At 38.8% G+C, this 22,626-nt stretch overlaps 1 protein-coding gene across 5 annotated transcripts in view; it reads right to left on the bottom strand.

Annotated features, from left to right (window-relative positions):
• PEAK1 (pseudopodium enriched atypical kinase 1) overlaps window positions 1–22,626 on the bottom strand; it is a 110,178-nt gene that overhangs the window by 84,157 nt on the left and 3,395 nt on the right. The gene's annotated exons all lie outside the window — the stretch shown is intronic.

Genomic DNA, 22,626 nt, shown 5'->3' with positions numbered 1-22,626 from the left:
GCTACTAATGCTTTGTTTAAATCCTCATCCCTCCATACAGCAGTCATTTATTTCTCTGTGGATATGCGATTTGCACAGGCTCACAGGGAAATCCTGGACCGGTGTTTTCAGGGAAAGGAAAAGCATCCGCACCTTCCGGTACAGCCCCAAGCCACACACCTTTCCCAAGTGTTCAAACTATCAATGCTCAAACATTAACCTAAATGATTGTTTCTGCAATATGAAAAATTTAGAAGTCTTTTACCTAAGGATGCTCAGTTTTGATGTGCCTGCTCTCTCAGTTTTGATCTGTTCCTTTCCTAGTGCAAATGCTCACTAGAGGTTAAAAATGTGTGTAATTACTGTGTTCAGGGTCCAACCTGAGCACAGGCTGGAGACTCTCTGCATTAGATATTATCTCAAATCAGCTCTCTCAAGTGTGACTTGCTGGATGAGGAGGATGACAGCTGATGGCAATGCAGATTGCACATGGACATGGTCCACAGGACACTTTTCACTAAAAATCTATCTCAAGCAAGGAAAAAAATAAATCATCTTGAAGAGCAGCTACTACAGGGGAAAAATGGACTGGACTTCAGAGGGCAAAATTTATTTCACAATTAACTCCATTAAAGCAAACTATTCATTATCACTGCTGTATCATCCACTCAAGACCCATGAGATACTTTTCTCAAAAGGGTTGGAGAATACAAACAGTATTGCTAAGAGAAGATTAATTACCTGTTGTAGGCTAAATATTTTAAAAACGTCTTTGCAGTAATCCCCAGTGAAAAACACTGACGAACATTCAACAGGAGAAGACAGTGTTTCTCACATTGAAATTAGACAAGTTCATTACACAGGGAACAAGAAATAAGGAATTGAGAAACAAAGGGACATAATCTCTCAACTTAAACCATTTTTCAATCATCCACACAGCAATATGCACACAGCCCTGCCCCTGCGTGATGGAGCCAGTGCTCAGTACCTTTATCAGCTCAAATATTCAGTGCAGCAAGTGAATGCTGAGCCTGGAGCATGCCTTGGCAAGATGAAATGCCAAGCAGTGAAAAGAGCTGAGCCAAAACCACTCTGTGCCAGTCCAGCCTAAGCAGTGCTTTCCTAAGGAAAGAGGAACAGAAACCAAAGCAATTTTAAAAAACTGATCCTGAAAATTTACAAACCAGGAAACAGACTCACAGCTCTTGGAGTGGTGCCACTATCACCAGCATCTTGTCACCTCCCTCCCCATGCCCTCTAAGATACGTCCTCAAAAATGTCTCTGAAAAATCAACTGAAATGGAAGTGAAGAATCTAGAATGACAGACTAGATCTTAAGGTACAGCTATTTTAAGGAAAAAACAAAACCAAAAAAGGAAGCCTGAAAACAAAATCACAACTTAATCCACCACATTTCAGTTCACTGTGTCACACTGACACCTCTAATTCCAGTATTTTACAAGTCTAGACATCTGTCTCGAACTTTTAATCTGAAGCTAAAAACTGGGCAAAATTTATGCAGTTTGAATACAGCAGTGTACCAGACTTTATGAAGAAGAGCCCTTTTTACATTGCTAAGGTACAAGACATGTTTACAGGGTATTCTGCTCCGAAACATCCAAATTTACTCAGTAGTAAGTTTACTCACAAAATGATCGATTACTCCCTACCCAACTGCATGTAAAGCAAAGCTTCTGGAGCTTTGTCTTTCTCTTTAAATAGTAGGGAAGCAGCTGAGCCATCCTGAGCCCATCTGCATGTTAACAAAACATTTCTTAAGGTGCAGATTTACAATCTGTGTAAGAAGATAAAAATCTGCACTTTTGGTCGAAGGGACTATCCCTGCACTTCTCTGGCAGCTGTAGCTGATGAAAGTGCTTGTGGGTTGTGTAATCAGCCTGATAGATGTGCTTCCTAAGCTGGCTGGAAGCTAATCCCCCACACAAGAAAACTTCCAGCCAGATTGGGAACTTCAGCTTCATGCTTTTCATATTACTTCAGTTCAAGATTATATACAAGAGGCAACTCTAATTTCCTAGCATGTCATTGCTTTTTTTTTTTTTTTTTTTTTTTTTTGGTAAGTAATTTCTGACCATGGAAACACATTTAGAGAAAGGCTTTTCCAGAACTGCAGTAATTCTTAGGTAAAAAGTTGAGTTGGGCATGATATCATAACATTCTCAATAAACTCTAACACTTATTCCACTGGACTAATTTCCTATAAATTGCATGTCCATACTGGTATTCTAAGAAAATGAAGTTTATTGCTATGTGCCCTCCCTTAACATTTGCCAACCAAATAAAAGGAGGGTCTTAAACACTGCAGATTTTGGCAGGGGGAAAGTACCACCTAGTAAACAAAGACTGCTGAGGAAGGCTTGACAGTTTAAGTTCTGCCCTTGGCAGATGCACTTGGTGTGACAAGGGGATGGTGGTGGTAGAACAGACTAGGACAGGAAAATGAGGAACCAAAGGGAAAGTGTATTGGAAACTAAGCTCTCTCCTCTACTCAGAAATGGTTAAAAAACACCCACAAACCCCAGTTTTCCAAGAACTTGTTTTCTGCCCCAGAGAGGAGTAAAAACATTTTTTTCAAGGAAATTAGATATTCCACAGCTTTTTTTCAGTGTTGTGCTTACACAAAGTGATACCACTACACAAAATAATCCAAAGTCAACAGGTTCAACAAAATATATTTCAACTCATTTGGAGAAAAAAGGGAAAAAAAGTGTAAAGTAGCTCAGGACAATTAATGCACTTCTGTGAATTGTTCTGGTCATAAAACTGACACTTTCCACTTCAAAAACATCTATCCACCTTTTCCAAACACGAACAGACTTGTATTTCTACCATAAATCTTATCTTTCCACCCTAACACTGAAAATTTCCCACTGACCTCAAGGGCATCCATTTCCCTGCAAGTCCCAAAAGGATAATCAACAGCATAAAAGCTCCAGCTGAGCAGATACCAGATCCATTACTGTAGAATGTATTGGGTAACTGATCCATAACTATAAAATATTTATCTACATTTGGCATGTGGCTATCAAACACCATCAAGTTCATTAGGCAGTTTGGTCCAAGGACACATTTCTTGCAAGAGTTATTCCCAGATTTCACAAGAAGTTGGGGTATGTTTTCAATCACCACATCTTACTTAGAATATAATCAATCTATAGAAGAATAATTAGTTTGCAGATCACATAATCAAAAAGTTCTGACAGAATCACCTCATTAATTCCTCTCACCTACACACACAGAGTAAAAGTCACTGGAAAAAATGCTCACACTGTTTTAAATTGGTCACTTCAGCTTTGGTTTGGGTTTTTTTTTCATCCTGAATAGAAAAATGGAAGTAATTTTCTTAGGCTGGCAAGAGCTTGTCTCTTGAATCCACATTAATAGTTGGCTTTCAGCTTTGAAGATCAGATTTGATTAGTTCCCTGAACAAAATCCAAAAATCAGCAGCTAGTCCCTAAAGAAACCTTCTTCTTTTGGGGAGAGATTTTGTCCCTTTTTCCTCGAGCCTCTCACAAAAAGGATGCAGTCATTACCAGACACAGGATTCCAGATTGGCATTTTTTTATGTGGCTCTGAGTTTGGACTGATTTATTAGAGTAAGAGATTCACTAAATCCATCTCCCATATTAGCTAAACTGAACTTGCTGGAAAATGACAATTTAGCACCTGGAAGCAGGTGGAAACTGAATTTCTCAATATATGGATAAAGGACAACCTATTTCTATTTATGTATATCTAAGAACCAAGGAAGGGAAGAAAAAGAATAGCAAGTTACCAAAATACAACTGCTGTGCTACATTACATAAACAAATATTTACAATCCTAGCCAAATTTATTTGTTAATATGTGACTGTATTTGACACATCAGAATGAAATCACTAAATAATCCTGCCAAAATGTTTTGGAGACAGAACTCCTTCTATGAGAACGTGGTGGTAAAGCAGACAGGCTTTTTATTCTGCTTTTCATTAATAATGCAAACCCAGCAAGAACCAACCACAGACTGCAACAAGTTACAGCCTCACTCGTTACAATGAACCATTCCCAAGACTACAGAGATAATCAAAATCATCTGATGGACAGTGCAACCTGGGAGAAAGAGTGGTTTTGTAGGCAGGGATTACAGTTTGACAAGTTTTACTTTTGTTTGTAGACAGCACAGGAGAACAAGTTAAAGGTACCCCAAGAAGCAGTTTTCTAAGTTTCTAAAAATAAACAAATCTTTTCTGTTGTACTCCTAATTCCATGAAAATGAAACTCCTAAAATTTTGAATTGTTTTAAACTCGCAAAACCTGAACAAAAATGATTTTTCCAGAACTGCAGCACCACTTGCAATATACTCAGAAGACAAATTCTGCTCATTTTCCAGCATTAAAAAGCAGATGTTCTTTCGTGCATTAACAACACTTGATTATAAAATAAATTTATCCTCTATGCAAAGAGGAGTGAACATAATGGCTCCCTGAAGGCACAGCTTCGAGGTATGAGGGCTATTAGTTCAATTTCTTTTTCAAATGCTGCAGAGAAGGATGACAGAAAGAAAGCTTCCAGTTGTGATTCTCCTAATCCGTCTGGTCCGTGGATGCCTTCACTCCAGATTTCCCTAATAAGCTCTGTTACAGCACAACCCTGCCCTGTCCTCACAACACACAAACTGCAATCTGTGTGGTCTAGTTATAATAGTTCAGGGAAAGCATTTTGGGTTTCCAATGATTATTTTTTTAAAACCTGGGATAGCAAGAGAAGGTCATTTCATTTAAAGAACCCACAGGAATCTCATAACATTTCAAATATTTTTATTTGTGTGTGAAGATAGACATTTGTGTGGGATGTGGAGGGGAAACTTTGGGTTTATATATTAGTTTATTTGGGCAGAGGATGATTGCTGGTTTCCGACCAGTGTTTTTGCTAAATTCCTTTGCTAAACTCTCTATAGTACTGATTACCTGTTAAAAATTTAACGTGTGCAGTTAATGAAGCAGAAGTAACACAGCAATGTAATCAGTCAACAGCAAAAATTCTCAAAAGGGGAAGCAAATCTGTGGTGTTTGGGAGTGGGAGAACAAGTACCACTGGTACATTTAAATAGCAGAGATACATTGAGGGAAATATATATGCAATCAACCATATAAGAGGGAGGAGGAAAACCAGGAAAAAGCATAAAGGGCAGAGGAATGAACAGAATGAATCGTGATTGAGTAACAACCCATGCAAAGAGGACCATCTTGGAGAGATCTGCTCTAACTGCTACAAATTCTTCTGCAGAGAACAGATAGCCTTTACAACAGTCCACAGACTTAAAATTCAAAGCATGCTGCATCACTAAGCCCAAGTTCTACAAATAACTTTATTTTAACCACATCCTATAGGCTGTGTTTAGCCCATAAATGTTTCATTGCATTTTTGAACAACCAGTTACTGGCTATACCTCCAACTTTTTCAAATAAAAGCATCAGAAATGTACACAATGTGGGAGTATGGGTACTGAACATTTTCTTTTGTGACAAACTGGACTTGGAACACTGTCACCTCCCCACCCAGCTCTCCCAGTCTTGCTGCTGCTGTTCTGCAGATCTGCTGGTCCACAGGCACCTCCCCAGTCCAGGTGCTAAGCCCACAAGGCTTCCATGGCCTCCTTTCCAGTATAGCCCTATGAACCTGTTTTCTGCACAAATGAGAGAGCAACACATTTGTGATAAGCAGATGGAATGCAATATGGCCAAGGGGCTGTAAAAAAAAAGGTCTGACATAACTCATTCCTGCTGCTGCTGACATCCTTCTGTACGGCCACAGGTTGAACTCATCTGGGTAAACAGAAACTCAGCAAAATAAGCACTTGCCTCATTTTTTCTGGGACCCATTTCTGGACAGAGGTACATGAGTACACGTGCTAATGTAGCATGAAACCAAGAGACAGGACAGGAGGTGCAAGCAGCTCTTTAAAATGGGTTGTGCAAGACATCTGCCAAAACACTACTCTGATCTGAGGGTTTGGGTAACAATTAAGGATTACATGGGGAGGGATCCTAGAGCCATTCCCTTCTCTTCTGGCCCCACAGCATGCTCTGTTACCTTCTCACATGCCTCAGGATAAGCTCTTTCAGGGACAAAAAGCAATACAAATCTTTAACAAAAGTTATGGTTAAGCAGAATGAAGAGTTTACTGTAATTTCCTTGTGTTAAATATAGAGATACTGCACAGATCCCTCTCCCTTACCGTGTTCCTGGTGCCAGTGCGGCCCCCTCCTGTGTGCTGGTCCTGATGGTTACAAGCCTCATCACTGAGCCAATTTGAACTGCAAACCTAGTGTCAAAACTGTCTTCTTCACTGAAGTAACTCTGTTGCTTTAACAAGTTAACTCAAATTCAGTGGAGGGCCCACGGGTGCTGGTGACAGGGGAAGAAGCAGAAGCAGCTGGGGAGAGGAAGGAAGATAGGAGGAAGAACTAAGCCATTATTTTTGGATTAATTTAGGTGCTGTTCCATGCTACAGTTGAGAGAGGGAAAGGAAATAAGACCTATAAAGAGAAAAGTACTGCTGCTGGGTAATTAAGACCTAGGAGTAAACATGCCAAATGGTGTTTGCCACATGACAACAAACAAATGTGAATCAGAATGTGAATCAGTACTGAGCAGAGGAGGGAATGTTTTCTCTGCTATTCAGGAAGCACTTCAATTGTTTAGGAAAGGTGTGAGTCATTAACTCTCGCATGTACAAGTGAGACATCCAAAGCTATAAATACTTGACATACTTCAAGGGCTCTTTGGAATGGAAGAATGGTAATCTATATGTACTTTTTCAAAATTACAGAAGCGTGAAGCCATGCATCATTTCACAGATTTTGGTTTGTTGTGTTTAGGCTCTTCTGAATTGCATTACCCAAGCATGACGAGCTCTAACCTTGAAAGGCCCTGCTTTCTTGCTTCTGATGCTCTGGGTAGCTAAACAGTTCTTTGTGATAAAAGATGAGAGGTGCACAGGAACTGGCAGAACGCTATTTTAATGCAGCACTTTTGTATGTCTCAACTGGTAGCTGATCACAGCCATTAAGCAAAATTATCTTTCTGATGGCAACCAAGAATCTCATGGCAACAGTCACATGCCATAAAAACAACCCTGCTCCTCTTTGATTTCGCATCTGCTTGTAGGAGCTCAGCATGAAGGCAGTAAGGAAGTTTTACGGCCATCTTGCAACATTGGCTTTTATGGATTCTTCAGACTATAACACACAAACTCTTCTTAACCTATTTCTAACTCCTAACATAATTTATTACTTTTAGACAGGTAAAAAGGCTGGTTGGGCTCCAGCAGGGTTTTCATTCCCAGCTGAAACCCAGCACAGTAACATCAGTGCAGTGGGATTATCAAGTCGTGGCAAAGGGCTTGGCTCCTGAGCTAGATTTAGCCAGTCTGGCAGCCTAATGGCAAATATTACTGTAATAATCCAAGTATAGATCCCATTCCTTCAGATATGCAGCTTTCACATTTTTCCCTATGAAAATCATCAAGCTGAGATGGTATAAACGCCTACACAATCCTTCTAAAGAAAAATATGGTTTTTTCCCCATGATGTGTTCTTCAAAACGATTCTTGCACTGCCTTTTACCTTGGGGTAAGGGATTCCAAGGAATACTGACAGACTGTACAGGATTACACTACAGGCACCTTGCAGAAGGGCGTAATGAAATTCCCCAAGAGTCCTGGCTAACCCAAGTTCAGGGAGTAAATGCATTACTCCACTGTGACTGACAAATTCCTGGGAAAACTGCACAACAGGAAGAGGGTAAAACAGAGCTTAAGAGCTTGGACACACATGAGTCATTCATTTACCCCAACCCTGAATCTCAGAACAGAAATACACAAGAGGAACATAAGAACAACACTTGGCTCTGTGTAAGCACATGGAAAGTATGATTTTTCAGTATCATAAATATTTAATTATACTTCTAAGGATGTCACTAGTTACATTCTTAATTCAAATTCCTTTAAAAATTCCTGTTAACAAAACTCTTTAAAGCTATGCTACTATTTTCCTTAATTTGATAAAAGAATTATGAAAAAATATTTTTATGAAGAACTTATTTTCTCCCAAACACATCTAAGTTCTCTTGTCCTCAAGAGAGACTGATCAGGTATTCTTCCAAGCCAACTGATCTGTAAAACCTTTGATGAAGAGTTTTTAGAATGTAGAAGTCTAACTGCCCAGTCTACGGCTGCCTTTAAAACGCTGCAGTCTGCATTAAACTGGTGCTACATCACACCCAACTTCCTTAAAGTTGGGAAACCAGTGTAGTATGAGGTGATATCCCTTCCTTTGCTAGCAAGTTCCAAGTTTTATTAAATTTGCTCACTCATTGCAGGCTTTCAGTTGTTGCACACTTGGTATTACAGTCTTTTCACAAAGTGACCAATGCTCTATAGAAACCTCCCATGTTTTAAAAACCTACAGGTCTGAAACAAATATTCCCACTTACTGCTTCAGAGCAAGTAAATCAAGAAACAGGAGCTCATCATGAAAGGTTCTGCATGCCAGAGCTGCCCAGACTGCAATGTGATAACACAGAGCTTCACAACTACAGCTGCATTACTCTGTTGATGTATTTATGCAGTCACCAAGGCAATGCTGATAATTTATGTAATAAAAGACACTAAAAAAAAAAAATTAATTACCTTGTACTGTGCCATTGGTGCATCTTCTCTCCTCTGTCATCCCAGGAAGCAGAAGCAAACTGCTCCTGCCACAGTTACCTGTGTCTGAAGGACAGTGAGGCTTAAAGAGCTGCTGCTGTAAAGTCACGAGTTACATTTGCAGCACAGTACATACAGTGGTTCTCTAACATGGCAGCAATAAGAAAAACATTAGTTTGTCTCACTTTCAAGAAGTCTAAAGTAGCAGTAGGGCTTTCCAGCCTGGAATCACAAATCACTTAGCACTGTGCAATTTAAGAAGGATCTAGGGGATGCAGGTTTTCCACAGCAGGGCCCCGTCAGGCTGCAGAGCCAGCCAGCAATCAGCCCTGATCTCCCTGAACACGCATCCTTGGACTAAAATGCACAGAATGGAAAAAGCTAAATATGCAAAAGAAGAGACACACATGTATAAACACATCTAAGTGTTTCAGAGAAATTGCTCCTGAAAGTGTCACTCAAATGAAGGCATCATATTAAAGTGATTCTTCCCAAAGACACGTAGCCCAGACGTCCCTTCTGGGGTCATTCAGCAGAGGTTCTGTCCCCCAGGGGGGCACAGCCAGCTGCTGCTCCCTCAGCCTAACAAATTCTGTCTTAAGGAGTGGGGCTGACATTTTACCACTGCATCCACATATTCTTTTCTCACATAAGCAGACATCTGAAGAATGGAAAAAAACCCCACCTCATTTGTGAGTGGGCTGAAGGGTACCAGTCAAGAAGTAAAAAGTTGCTCTTGTCAGACAGAGTGATTTATCAAGCTGCTGTCTCTCAGCAAGAATATGAAGAATGCCTGTGCAAGCTCACTGCAGTGCAAAGGAAAACAACTTAGATTTAAGATGTTTAAATTCCTAAGAAAACTAATCAGCTTCACTCTGTACTAAAATCTAGTAAGAGGTATTGCAGCTCTGTCCTGCACCGTGCAGGCAGGGGCAGTAACCTGTAGCTGAGAGATGACTGACAGGTAAGGGACAACATCCCTTTCATGGATTCCAACTTGATCTAGAAAGAATTTATCAGTCTGCATCAACAGAGTGCTGAACAGAACTGAAGGAATGTGGCTGGCAGGTCTAAGGACTTCCTAAGCTTCTGAACCAAAAATAAAATTATCAGTGTATGAAATATTCTAAAAAAATTTTTGTTAACCAAATTTTTTTTATTTTGGTAAGTACATAGCCTCATTTTTAGAAATAGTAGTGGCAATGAGACACTCACAACGGTCAGCAGAACTCATCCACAAGGAATTTTTGGGAACTTATCAGTGTTCCAGGCTCTCAGCTCTGCCCCATTCCATTTTCTCTTTGATGTCAGTAAGTTATTCATCTTATTAGTTCAAGTTTTATCTTTTGATCAAACTTTTGTAATACATAATTTGGAAATTAGTTTCTTAGAGGGACAAGAGCTGTCAAATCAGATCAACCCCAACAAAGTGGTAACAGCTTAGGACAAGTCAGAGCCAAAGCTGGAATTTCAGAGCATACGTGCAAGTTATTATTTTCTAAAAACCACAGTGTTGACATTACAAGGGAAGAAAAGAGAGGAAAGATCCTATCTCCTGAGCCCTTGATCAAATTACTTCATAATTCACCCACTAACCCTATCCCCTGGTTCCCATAACAGACAGCAATCTGAGACAGAACAAGCCTGTGGATTTTAGAGCATTAAGGGAGAAAAGGGAACAAACTACAACATTGCAACTAAATCTCTAGAGGATGTAGAAACACTCAGAGGTGTTTTAAACAGCAGAATAATTTTATGGAACCTTGCAGATATAAAATACGGGGACAACTTGAAATTAGTCACAGTCCATGTGCAATATACAAAAAGTAGGAGCCCTGAACTATGCAATGTCTGCAGTTTCCTATGGTTTCTTTCAGCAAACTTTTTTCAAAGTAATTGTCAAAGATATTAGATTCCAGTATTTCGAAGATGGTATCTACTAGTTCTTAATTTATCCTAGCCTCTTATCTTTGAAGCAATTCAGTTTCTGTCTCAGTGCCTAATTTCCATTTTACACATCTTATAATTGTGTTTGTCCTTTTGTCCTTTAAAGTTGACTTCTAAAGATTTCCATCATTAACACATCTACAAGGAACAAACAACTTGCTCTTTCTGTGTCCTTTGGCTGAGATCTAATTATTAAAGTTATAATTACTAAAATATGTAAGGAGAAATAAGTTGGAAATTGCTTTAAATTGCTCTTTTACTGAAAGCTGTGGGCTTGGACATTTCTTTCATTAGGAAGGGATATGTGCTTTGCAGAGGTTTCAGATCCTTAACCTGTAAATGAACTTGTTGCATGAGTTACTTGTTCACTTTGCCTTCTATCAAGTCCTGGTTATTTCTAATCATATTTAGTTTCCCTTTGCATATTTAGGAACTACTCCTCTAAGCCCAGAAATTTTATGCAGTGTTTCTAGAACTATTTACCCAGATTTTAAAACATTTCACCTTCTCTCTCCTTTCTTCAATATCTATCTTCTTAATGGGTAAAAAGCATGAACTTTATCTTCTTAGGATATGGACATGCTAACAGTTTTTAACATGTAAACCCAAGAGCTGGCAAGCCCTCTCCAAGATTAAAAAAACATGAAAAATAACTGACAACACTGAGCTATGCTTATTTCATGATGCAGACTCTGTTCTATACAGCAAAGTATAAATAGTGTCCACAGCTGTGCAATTTATCCTCAGCCATTAAATGTCTCCACAGTTTTACAATTTCTAAAAGTGTCTGCACTGCCTACAAATGAGCTGCATTAATATAAACAGCGTGTGAATGTCCAGAGAGCCTATAAAACAAAAGCCCTAGGAACAGACCTTAACTAAAAAGTGGCACTTCCAGATTTAAAAAATAAGAGCTTGTAAGTATTTCACCATTGATCAATTTGCCAAGAACCCTTTCCAATGTTTTGATCCCTCAATCTTGAATCCCTGGTTTAGATGCCTGGAGGGAAAACGAGAGCTTGTTTGAAAAGGATGGAGCCAACCATCCCCTCTGCACTGTGCCTAAGTGCTGGGACACCGGGCATCCTGCTCCAAGTCCCAGAACTGTCTGGTTTCACCAAAACATCCAGCACCCACCAGACAGAGATGATGAAATAACCTGCAAAGACTGACAGATTCAAACAAAGGATCACTAACAGGTATGCACAGGAAACACAACTAAACATGGGTTCACTGGCTCAAGTCCTAAATAAACAAGTTCATGATATAGATATATATTGTTAAAAATCCAGCACTGTTCACTTACAGCACTTTGCAGAGGAATACGTGAGACTAAAATAAGCTGTAAGCTGTATCTTATCTGCATTTTAAGAATGAGCAAGTTTCTTAACCTCTTTGTCTCAGTTTCCAAGGCTACAAGTGAGGCATGACAAAAGCAGGAAGAAAACCCAGATATTTTTTGGCTCTCAGTTTTTTCTTTTTCTTTGCTATTCAGTCATCTTATCTTCTTAAACTGTGGGATTTAGTTATTTAAGCATAGATATTATTCTATGTTCAGCCTGTTTTTTTGGTGATTCTAATCTGTTTTTCTCTATGCAAATCTGGCCAATTGTTTGGTGATTAAATTTGGTCACTTCTTGCTTATATGCACGTAGAAATAATCAAGGAAACAATACCCTGAAGAGCACTAGTGGAGGAAAGGACAGATTCCTATAAAATAAAGTTAAACCAAGCTGTTTTTAAAGGTATGCAAATGACGTAAGAGAAGACAGGAAACCACATTTAAAGTGTAAATCAAACCCGTTGTTCTGTAAAATTTCTGGAAAAGCTGTGAAAAATGGCTTTTTCTACTTTTCTGTTGCAGCATTTCTTTGTTCACTACAAAAGAAAAAACAAAGCAACAGAAAATGAAGTGATGTTCCTCCTCTGGCAGAGAAGTAATGAAGTCTCCTCCCCCTTCCAAAGTGGATCACAGTTTGCCAGCTTTGGCAGCCACTGTAGTATTTAAAATAGAAATGAATCCCAAAATGTGATTTGGCAAAGACCCGCTGAAATATTCACTAAGTCTGTTTTCCCTCTTTTTCACTTCCTTTCTACCATTCTAATAATATCAAGAGATGTTTTTGGGCACCTCGGGGATGAAAAGCACCCGTGGCTGACACCCAGACAAAGAGCCCCATGAACTTTAACACACATGGAACACATAGATCAGACAGACCAGCTTTGTACAGAGAGGGCTCCTTGTATGGCCACGGCCCAGAGCACTGGGACACTTCCAACAGCTGCTCTTATTCTTACACACAGCTTGAGTTCGATGGAGGCACCCTCTGTGCCTCCCCAGACCTGGAAGCGTCAGTTCCTCTGGCACTGGCAAAAGCCAACACCCAATTCTGCCACAGGTTCCAGCAATTTTTCAGCACACACAGACAGAACTATGATTTTCATAACACTTTTGTTTTCACCTACATTGAGGTGAATCCTACAAGCCAGAACACACAGTATTTTATAGATATGCTGTGCTGAAAGAAAACAAAGAAAATACAAGTGCATAAGATGAGAGATGAATCAAAGATGTGAACCCTTCACAGGGATATCTGAATCCACTGCCAGACTGAAGCATGCTAGCTGGAGTCAGTATGCAACAAACTCCACTCAAAACAATTGCTTTGGAAAAAAACTTACTTAATATGAAACACCACTTGGCACTGGGTGGGAACAATAAGCCAGTTGTCACAGATGCTTGAAGCAACAACAGAAAGCATGTTTTATTAATGGAGGTACTAAGCTCGATATGAGGGAACCATGACAGTTCAGCTTTAAAGAACTGTCTTCAGCAAGAGCAGCAGATCGTGTGGCACCTATAACCACTGCTTCATTGGGCTTTAAAACTACTGACTTCTCTCTAACTAGGAAGTGCTGTATATAAATTAATCCATCTTATTCATTCACAGCATAAAAGCAATTAAGCATCTCTGAACCCACAAAATGTTAGCTTTAACATGCAAGCAGCCAGCCAGCTGACTCATTCATACAGTAGTTTCAATTTGAAAGGTGGGCAAAATGTCTTCAATATATTTATGCAATAGCACCACATTATCAAAGTAATCCTGTTCAGGATCTTGTGACATACCTCCAGAAAATGTCAGGACCAAAACTCTCTCATTCCAAGGGTAAAGAAACTTTCCAAGCATCAACATTTTGTCTTCTGTATGTTTTAAGCTTTAGAATTTTTATAATCACATTCCAAAGCCTGAGTCATTTCTACTTTGCCATCAATGAAACTGTTCAAAGGCAGCAGCAGGAAGACTCAAAGATTGATTTCACAGATCATTGGTCCAGGCAGTGTTTGTAAACTGCTGACCCCCAACCATGTAAAATTACTAGGGCCTTGCAGATCGAAGGGAGACTTCCACCCTGCTAGACAGTTTAAAACTGATTTGAAACCTGAGGTTAGCCTGTCAGTTTTTCCTAAAAAAAAAACTTTTAAAGGAGTTCATTCTAAATGAGTCATATTAGCCCACACAAGCAAATCAGCACATTGTTCTGATTTCCCCTCCCTAAAATGCATCGTGTCCTCAGTACAATGCTACTGCACAAATAACTCAGGACTTGCCAAAAGCTACCACCAAGCTTTGATTACAGCAGTCCTATTTTGTATATTCTCAAATCAAACAAGAACTAAATCAGCCTGCTAAAAACCAGCCAGTACTTCAAAATCTCCAGTGAAGATTAAGAAACAAATCTCTGCAACAACGCATTAGCCAGCTCAGAAAGAGCCTCATTTTCTCGCTTCACGATAAGACTGTGGTACACATGAAAACCGCTGTGCAAAAGAAATGACAAAAAGCACCAATTAATTGTACCAAATTATTTTAATGCAGATCATTGCTACTAAATGTTTCAGACAACAGTATTTCCACTTTGCCCGTTTGGCTGCTCTTTCCAATTGATTCAGCTCCACAAGTGAGAATGTTTGCATTGTCAAAGCTTTTGTCACCATCAGCATTTTGTTGAGAACACTATGCCCCATTTTAGATTTCAGTATATTTTACACAAGAGTTAAAAAAATTGTGAGTGCATGTCATTTTGCTAATCATTCTCCTCTTATTAAGCTTTTGTCATGGTCTGACAATACCAAAAGACTTGAATGCATTTTACTGTTTTGCAAGCAGACTGCTTTATCTCTTGTCAAAAATGACGGAAAATGTGATCCTGAGGTCAACGAAGACAATTGTAAAAATGAGGCTTCTTTACTTACAAGTATTTATTCAGTCTCTGACTTGGAGTTTAAAGGCAGGATCTTCCATGCTCTAAAAATAGCAAAAATCTGTTTTAATCCAAAATTTCAATTTTTAGATGGAAGAAGAACACCTGGATTAAATAATCTGAAAACTGAGCAACAAACAAAGCATCATCCCAGTTTCCAAGTTTTTTCCCATTGCTGAACAATACAGAAATTAATTCCAAAGATGACTCCCAAATTACATGTTAAGTATTCGGCCATAAGAAAAGCAAATACTCATCAACAGGTTGGGCTGCAAGCTTCTGATATGCAAGACAGCTCTTAGAGCTCACAGAGAGAAATAGTTAACTGGCAAAATGTACGCTTGCTCTGAACTGACTGTAACACATGACCTGGCATGTGCTTTGACAGCAAGTTGTTCAAGAAAGATGACAATACAACAGAGTTACAAAAACAAAACACAGCAGTGCCAGGATAAGCCTTTGGAAATACAATTTGTGATGTAAAGCCATAAATCTTTAACATTCAAACTAAAGACTTGAAGTTCTTAGAAGCAGCAGCCTAACTGCTGAGGTTAGAAGACATTCCCATACTGTATTATGGGAACTAAATAAATATTTACCATGGCTGTTTTCAAAAGGCTGGGTTAGCAAAGTGAGTAAGACCATGAGAGTGTTCTGGGTCCTCTTTTAAACACTAGAATAATTGACTTCAGGCAAACCAAGCTTTTACTTCTCTTATTTGTAAAATCAGTAACTTATGGAGTTCTGCATTTTGATAGGAGTTGACTTAAAAAGCCATTTCACTCTGCTGCCTCTCTGCTTCCAATACACAGACAGCTGGGATGCTCATTAAAAGTCTCCTCAACCAGCACTTTAAAGGAAAAAATACTTTAGCAAACCAAAGCCCCAGCAAATTTCTGGAAAGATGAGCACTGCAGTCACACTCCCCAGACAGTGAAATGTTTCTAAATCACCACTACCTTCTAGTGTACTACTCTGAAGATAAAAATGGACTCTTCCCAAAACATGAATATAGCAGAAGATTCAACATTAATAGCTGCTTCAAACAAATACATCTGTAAGATATACATATACACGTCCAGATAAATCTGAGCAAAGACACACATTATTCTCAGGATGACAACAGAAAATGCCTCCTCTTTGAATGAAAGTTTATACAACATTTTTCCCCAATAACACTAAAAAGTTGATTTTGAGATAGAAATAATTTTTAAGCTGTAGATTTCAGAGCAACATAGTGTAGAGTGATCACATTTGTCCAAATCTTCATGGCCAAAGATATTTACAAAGAGTCCTTTTGAACTGTTGACAGAAATTTTATAGCTTAACTTCCACAAATACTAAAATGGATCAGTCAGTAACTGTTTTCTATGGAACTATAAACTCATTTATACACATAAGATATGTAACAGTGGAAGTTGGTGCATGGGAATGCCAGAACTGACTTGTCTGCAAAGCCAAACAACAAAATAAACCACAGCACCTAGAACTGTTTCTTCAATTCAAGCACTTTTTTTTTCTCCACCCAAAAGACATACTCTTTTTTTCTAAGTGACTCCCTTTTTGTCAGATTCCAAAGCAGGCCCTTCAGCCCCAAGTTTGCTTTGTCCACCAGCCTCTAATTATGAGGTGAAAGAAGAAATAAAGCAGAGAAAATGAGTAATTTGAACACAAGTTCCAAAACCTAACAGCTTCCACAGTTTGTGCCAGTATTTCTTCAGAAAGTCATAATTTTATACAGAGGGAATTCTATAAGTACTAAAGAAAATATTTGCTACTCAAAACACTGCAGTTAAGCCTCCCAAACAAACTGTGGGGGACTAGAGGTGTTACAGAGCTAGAATATAGGGAAATGCTTTTACATGGCTACAAGCAGCAAATACTTTGTGAATGCAAAATAAAAACCTGAGGTCATGCTCAGAACTTAAAAAAATTAAATGTTATGTAATAAAAAGCACAAAGCTCAAGAGAGTTGCTCATCTGAAAAATATGAAAAAACCCTTTCAAAACAACGTATTTATTCCAACACATCTTAGAGAGGCAGAAGAGACAATGTTCCCTCTCTTTACACATTGTGTACAGCTTTTCCAAAAGAAAATGTTTATCCCAGGTCCCGGCACATGCTGTGAAACAGTGCAGACGCATTAGGGTGACACCAATTAGCAAAGCAGCATTCAGAAAGACCATTACCTTCATCGCGAGATGCCTTCACTTTCCTCTCTCATGGTAAAAATAAAGAAGGCAGACTTCTATTTCAGTATTTTTTCCTTATCTAAAGGCCAGATTTCTGATTTTTCAGGTGCAGCACAATTAACTTCAAGATTGACATCCCTTTTGTTCTCTGCATATTCTGTTCTTAAATGGCACTGTCACACGCACCCAAGGACATGGAAGTGATGAGTTCACATGGTTTACAGAGTGCATTCCTTATCAGCCTGAGGAAGGCACTTCAGGAAGATACAATTTTCCATTCTCCTACTTTTTAAGATCTCAGAATACCAACTGAGTCTAGTTCATCTCTCAAATTAATGAACAGAGTGTCTTTTTTGTGGTGTGACAGCTCTCCTTTCTAACCTCCATCATACACCCACTACCAAGAAAACAGCAAGAATGTTCAAGAAAAACTTACAAGTGCAGACTGATGACTGCAAGTGCACCTCTGAGACAACAAATCCCTTCCCACTGGTCTCGGGAAGGATCCAGGAGCTGCCCAGGCTTTGAGCTGTCCTCTGGCTGTCATTTTCAGAACTTTGTAGCAGATTATGCAGCTGGGGCAGATATTTTACTTTGCATCATCCAATGAACATTTTTATGTCTGATACACATTTACCTTGCCTGCAGAACAATTACTCCAAGAAGTCATGGAAAAATAGTGATGGAAAAGAAACCTCGACCTGTGTGGCAAAGTGAATTAAACTAAAAGTAGCTGAAATATATGAATTTTAAAATACCTTAGAGACATTTGTAAACTGGTATGTGAAAGCCAAATCAAAATTACAAAAAAAACCCTGCTATTGCCTCACATTCACAGTAGGAAGGAAACAAAGTTTTTAAATTATAACTGTTCCCATGTAGTTTGAAACACTTGAATGGACAAGCATCTTGCTCATTATCAGCAAGAGAAACTCAAGACGCCACATCCATCTGCTGTAGAGAGACAGCTGTGCTCCTCTACAGCGTCTACACTAATGACAATGCTATCGTTTTTGGAAAAGCAGAGCTTACCTTTGTTTAGAAACTGAGACTGATTTTCAATTATTTCACTTTTTCAGTAATTTTTATCCACAATGCAGGTATTTGCATCTAGCACAATCACTGCAACTATGAACTGGGTACTGGCTGCTTATTTTTTCAATATATTTTCAAACTTCTATTGTGATTACTTAATTGAAAAAGTACACCAACTCTTTTAGTCAGCAGAATACAAAAAAATATTCAATGTGTTATCCATGCAATACAATTTAGTGACTATTGACTGAGCTTATAACCCCCTCAGTAAACAGTGATTGCTGCTGAAGACAACAATATTCATTATATGGATTCATATTTCCTCCTGTGTTCTACAGATTTCATTCCATTTGGGTGTTTAAAAACTTTTCAATGAAAGCACCTCAAGTTAGCTTACTATGTAGACACTCCAATATTTAATATGCAAAGAACTGCAGAAACTGAACTCTGGGGGGAAAAAACCCAATTATGTAACATTTGATGTATTAAATCTAATTCCCACTTATTTAAATGCTGTTGCTTTGGTATATCACCTGTTTACTGTTATTTCCCCTGAGAATTATCATTATGCATGAACCTTCCAGCTGTGAGGACAGTTGTGTAGGAGTATTTTAGAAAATGCCATTATTCCACAGCATTTCCATCATCCCCTCTGGGGGGACTGAGCAGAACTCCCCGATAACCTGTGCCGGTTATCTTTTCCAACATGTTTCTATACAACACTGTTTCTCGCTCTGCAAATTTGGCTACAGAAGGTCTGTCTGTTGCTATCTCCACTGTTCAGGAACAGCACTGTTGATTTACACTGATAAACAAAGATAATGTACAACCATAAGCAATGAAGTCAATCTGCAAAGGACAGAGTAGAAAAAAATCCTGCAATGTTATCACTGTTGCATACTATAGAGAAAAGTTACAGCCTTGTGGAAAAAAGAAAGATGAGGGGTGAGAACTGGGCACCTTTTTTATGCACCACTTCTTGCTGTTTACAACATTATGCAATCCAGTATGATTTGCAATTGTGTGTGTAAAGAATGTAGTTACTGAATCCCCTTCTGATGCTGATGGCAATGCCCATCAGAATGGAACCTGATTGAGCTTCTCTCTTTGAAAGCAACAAACAATCAAACACTTCCCACACTCCAACAAGCAGAACAATGGAGAATTATGCAGAACACGGGAGAACTCACCATAACTAAAGCTCCAGTGAGGTTGAGGAATCTCTATCTAAACCACTCTGCAATCTCACCTTAATGCTGTTGCAGGAGGTTTTTCATGGCAACTGTTACTAACAGTGTCTCTCTATCACTTGCTAAAAACAGGTACTTTATGTACCAGAGTGCAACACTCCTCCTGATGCACCAGTTACTGAACAACTTGACTAAAAGAATCACCTTTGGAAGAGATTTGCTGCTGCTCTGAGAAGGTAAGTGGGTTAACTTGTAAGGAACCATGACCCAGCACCCTGCCTGCCAACAGGTTCATGGAGCAAGATGCCAATTAGGATATGGCAGCTGGAACTGACACAGCTCACAGGGTGAATGAAATACAGGGGAAGCTCTCAGCTCTGCTTGTACTGACATTTTCTCTCACAGGGATGCTGCCTTTGCTGTACAAGAAATACTTACCAGGCAAAATTCAGAGGCACAGGAGCCTCAGCAAGCTTTGCCCTAACACGCCTTCGTTTTTTGCGCTTCCCAAACAATCTTCTCTAGCCAAAAATACTGTGCTTTAAATCTGAATCTGTCTCACTTCAAGGCCTGCAATAACACTTTCAAATTTTTGTTGTTAAAATTGAAAGGTATGTTATTGACAGCTTCATTAGCAGCAGAGCAGGTTTGAGACTTCCTTGCTAATAATATGATATTCCAAATTAATAAAAAAATTCACAGTATGAAAATACAATTCTACATATATGAAGTCCTAAAATAGTAAGCATTTATGAGTTGGATGTATGTTTAACACCAAGTTCATTGAATTCTTCCACTGACTACAACATACCACAAGCTGTTGCACAATCACAGCATGTGTAACTGATCACATTGGCAGCTTTTATGCGCCCCTCACTCTCTACATCTTTACTAGGAGCTGTCTCCCTGCTTCTAAAAACTGAAAATGTCTACAGTTTACAGAACAAAAGTCATTAAATAAACTATCTCCTCCAAAGATCATTCCAAATGGCAGGAGTCACACTCCTTAACCATATAGTTACAGACTTAAAAGTCTGAGACTGGGGAATATTGTGCAACCTGTTTTTAAGGAAAACTACCCAATCTAGATGAGGAAGGCCCAGAAGGACAATTAGCAAAGTTTAAAGCAAATGGAAAAACAATTACACAACATGACTTACTCCCCCGTGGAAAACTCCTGGACTAATATTTACTCTCTCTGAGCTTGTATATATTTGCATTAAACTTCAAAGTTTATTAAAGCAATATTGATGCAATTCTGAGCCTTTAAAGAAGGAATCAGTGATTTTAACAGGATTCCAAACAGGCTAAGAGGGCACTCTGCAGAAGACTATTTGGGGCTAAAACAAGGTAGAGAGAAAGGCAGAACTGAGGGGGGGGAAAAAAAAATAAGGTGCTAAAACAGTTACCCAAGGACAGCTTCAGCTCTAGAGCCACTGAAATTTTAAGTCTCTATTACCTTCAGCCACACATGCTTCTGAATTTCCCGGCCAATCTGGGGAAGATTACATACTTTTAAAACTGTTCTTCCTTCTTCTTGCTGCATCACAAAAGCCCCCAGAAAGGACACCAACAAATATAAAACCAGAACAATGATACTCACTGAGAGGAAATTTGGCAGCTGAGACAACAATAAGAGCATCTGTGATATGTACAGAGACTTACACTAAGAGGGAATATACATGAAGTGTGGAAGGATGTCTATATTTGTTCATGTTTATAGCATAAGATTTAAATGTCTTTTAAATGTGTTTGAAGGCTTTTCTGACAGTAAGACCCTCAGAGCTGGAAGACTGGATATAAATATATACATGCAGAATTTACATCTCCTGTATTATAGACTGTCTTCCTCCTCTGGTGAGCTTTGTAGGGAGGCCTGTATAAATACAGGCATGCATCCAAGAGGGAACATTCTAGTATTGAGATCAGTTTTACAAAAACATGGAAGGTCAAACTGTGAACACTAAACAGCTTCCTACAGAACCTCTATCCAACAATACAATAACCCAAATCTGCTTGAACACCAATAACGTTGCATTTGGCAAACTCTGTGCTAGTAGCAGTATTTTCTGAAATAGCACTAACTTTATCAAGTCAGTGATCTTACTTTTTAGCGCCACACTGAACTGGCATCTCAGACAAGATGTTACTAAAACAAGTATTGCTAGAAGCCTACAATGTTTAGCCTGGCATGATTTTTATCCATTTGTTTACTGTGATTTCAAAAACTTTGCTAAAAATGTCTCCTGCAGTCAACAGTGACTGCATTAAGACAGTTGAGCATTTTTCAGCATTTATGTTTAAGCACATATAAGGCTTTTTAAATTGAAATATTACTCTTAAGGAAAATGTGGGATAAAGTCTACAAATGGAAAAATGCCTTTCCCAGATATTATTTATATTTTTTGTACTTTATATGGAGAAAATACTTTTTTCCCCCGTTTCCCCAGAATCAAAGATTTTAAAAAGGAAATCCATTACAGACTGATTACAAAACACTTCTCCAAGTGGTGTGATTTAAAACTGATTTTGTCCTTATCCTGCACAGCAATATGTGATTACTAAAAGGAGATAAATGATGAATGAGGCTCCCAGGGGTTTGAAAATTCTGTTGTTCTTGTTGTCATCTGAACAGACAAACCCCAAAACATTTGTGGTAAAACCATTTTGTAACTTGCTGAGTTAACATGGTAACTTTTGTAATAGCTGATGGGGTCCCAAAACAAATTCAGTTTAAAGAAGGTGATCTCAGAGTTACACTCACTGTGTAGTTTTCCTCTATCCACATTTTGCACTATCAGGCAATCTCAAATCAACTCAGTCCACTTAGAGAGACATGGGGAAAGAAATTGCTTGAGTCACTCAGCTACTTATCTATATATAGGAAAAAAGGAAGACTGAAAATTTCTTACATGGTTGATAATTTCTGCTTATGATTTGGAAAACACAGAGCCCACAGCACTAAACCACAATTTATGGAAATTGCAGCTCAAATATTGGACAACTAGTTAGAATTGTTACCAAGTAAAAACAAGTCATTTATCCTTGTCACTGATGTCGAAGAAATTCTAAAGCTGTCACATTCTCCTCAGCGTACCCTGCTTCACTTTACCCTGCTTTAAAACAGTGAAAGTCAACTAGCAACTCTTATTCCAGTTTGCAGCCTGTATTTTTCCACTCTAGATTTAAAACTGTATGGTAATGGAAATTCTGCATTATTGTGCTGATCCACGTGAAACAATGGAAGCATTTCAGCCTTAGGCCAATGTAAACCCCAGTGCAACTCTCAGTCCTTACACAGCGGT

This window comes from Corvus kubaryi, unplaced genomic scaffold (genome assembly GCF_017639235.1).
Source record: "Corvus kubaryi isolate FWS band 111438036 unplaced genomic scaffold, C.kubaryi_AGA036_p1.0 37172, whole genome shotgun sequence".
NCBI classification, from domain to species: domain Eukaryota; kingdom Metazoa; phylum Chordata; class Aves; order Passeriformes; family Corvidae; genus Corvus; species Corvus kubaryi.
The sequence above is the reverse complement of the archived record's forward strand: the minus strand, read 5'-3'. Positions and strand labels throughout refer to the sequence as shown.